A 2,500-nucleotide genomic window follows, 5' to 3' on the forward strand; every position below is an offset into this window, starting at 1 on the left:
TCCAGAGCTCGGGGCCCAGGCGGCTGAAGGCACGGCCGCCAATGGTGGAGCGATGGAAATCGGAGGATACTCAAGAAGGCAGAATTGGAGGAGCGCAGAGATCTGGGAGGGTTGTAGGGCTGGAGGATGTTACAGAGATAGGGACGGCTGTAGGGGCTGGAGGAGGTTACAGAGATAGGGAGGGTTGTAGGGCTGGAGGAGGTTACAGAGATAGGGAGGGGTTGCAGGGGCTGGAGGAGGTTACAGAGATAGGAAGGGTTGTAGGGCTGGAGGAGGTTACAGAGATAGGGAGGGTTGTAGGGCTGGAGGAGGTTACAGAGATAGGGAGGGATGTAGGGGCTGGAGGAGGTTACAGAGATAGGGAGGGGTTGCAGGGGCTGGAGGAGGTTACAGAGATAGGAAGGGTTGTAGGGCTGGAGGAGGTTACAGAGATAGGGAGGGTTGTAGGGCTGGAGGAGGTTACAGAGATAGGGAGGGTTGTAGGGGCTGGAGGAGGTTACAGAGATAGGGAGGATTGTAGGGGCTGGAGGAGGTTACAGAGATAGGGAGGGTAGTGGGGCTGGAGGAGGTTACAGAGATAGGGAGGGTTGTAGGGGCTGGAGGAGGTTACAGAGATAGGGAGGGTTGCAGGGGCTGGAGGAGGTTACAGAGATAGGGAGGGGTTGCAGGGGCTGGAGGAGGTTACAGAGATAGGGAGGGTTGTAGGGCTGGAGGAGGTTACAAAGATAGGGAGGGGTGTAGGGCTGGAGGAGGTTACAGAGATAGGGAGGGTTGTAGGGGCTGGAGGAGGTTACAGAGATAGGGAGGGTTGTTGGGGCTGGAGGAGGTTACAGAGATAGGGAGGGTTGTAGGGCTGGAGGAGGTTACAGTGATAGGGAGGGGTGTAGGGCTGGAGGAGGTTACAGAGATAGGGAGGGGTGTAGGGCTGGAGGAGGTTACAGAGATAGGGAGGGTTGTAGGGGCTGGAGGAGGTTACAGAGATTGGGAGGGTTGTCGGGGCTGGAGGAGGTTACAGAGATAGGGAGGGTTGTAGGGGCTGGAGGAGGTTACAGAGATAGGGAGGGTTGTAGGGGCTGGAGGAGGTTACAGAGATAGGGAGGGTTGTAGGGCTGGAGGAGGTTACAGAGATTGGGAGGGTTGTCGGGGCTGGAGGAGGTTACAGAGATAGGGAGGGTTGTAGGGCTGGAGGAGGTTACAGAGATAGGGAGGGTTGTAGGGCTGGAGGAGGTTACAGAGATAGGGAGGGTTGTAGGGCTGGAGGAGGTTACAGAGATAGGGAGGGTTGTAGGGGCTGGAGGAGGTTACAGAGATAGGGAGGGTTGTAGGGGCTGGAGGAGGTTACAGAGATAGGGAGGGGTGTCGGGGCTGGAGGAGGTTACAGAGATAGGGAGGGTTGTAGAGCTGGAGGAGGTTACAGAGATAGGGAGGGTTGTAGGGGCTGGAGGAGGTTACAGAGATAGGGAGGGGTGTAGGGGCTGGAGGAGGTTACAGAGATAGGGAGGGTTGTAGGGGCTGGAGGAGGTTACAGAGATAGGGAGGGGTGTAGGGGCTGGAGGAGGTTACAGGGATAGGGAGGGTTGTAGGGCTGGAGGAGGTTACAGAGATAGGGAGGGTTGTAGGGGCTGGAGGAGGTTACAGGGATAGGGAGGGTTGTAGGGGCTGGAGGAGGTTACAGAGATAGGGAGGGTTGTAGGGCTGGAGGAGGTTACAGAGATAGGGAAGGTTGTAGGGGCTGGAGGAGGTTACAGAGATAGGGAGGGGGGCGAGGAGACCATGGAGGGATTTGAACACCAGGATGAGAATTTTAAAATTGAGGTGTTGCCGGACCGGGAGCCAGTGTAGGTCAGCGAGCGCAGGGGGTGATGGGTGAACGGGACTGGGTGTGAGTTAGGACACGGGTCAGCGAGCTCGGGGGGTGATGGGTGAACGGGACTGGGTGCGAGTTAGGACACGGGGCAGTGAGCACAGGGGGTGATGGGTGAACGGGACTGGGTGTGAGTTAGGACACAGGGCAGTGAGCACGGGGTGATGGGTGAACGGGACTGGGTGTGAGTTAGGACACGGGGCAGTGAGCACAGGGGGTGATGGGTGAACGGGACTGGGTGGGAGTTAGGACACGGGGCAGTGAGCACAGGGGGTGATGGGTGAACGGGACTGGGTGTGAGTTAGGACACGGGGCAGTGAGCACAGGGGGTGATGGGTGAACGGGACTGGGTGTGAGTTAGGACACGGGGCAGTGAGCACAGGGGGTGATGGGTGAACGGGACTCGGTGCGAGTTAGGACACGGGGCAGTGAGCACAGGGGGTGATGGGTGAACGGGACTGGGTGTGAGTTAGGACACGGGGCAGTGAGCACAGGGGGTGATGGGTGAACGGGACTGGGTGGGAGTTAGGACACGGGGCAGTGAGCACAGGGGGTGATGGGTGAACGGGACTGGGTGCGAGTTAGGACACGGGGCAGTGAGCACAGGGGGTGATGGGTGAACGGGACTGGGTGCGA

The sequence above is a fragment of the Somniosus microcephalus genome, unplaced genomic scaffold, assembly GCF_052327205.1.
Source record: "Somniosus microcephalus isolate GS21.2 unplaced genomic scaffold, FLI_Smic_1.0 unresolved_chr2, whole genome shotgun sequence".
Classification (NCBI taxonomy): domain Eukaryota; kingdom Metazoa; phylum Chordata; class Chondrichthyes; order Squaliformes; family Somniosidae; genus Somniosus; species Somniosus microcephalus.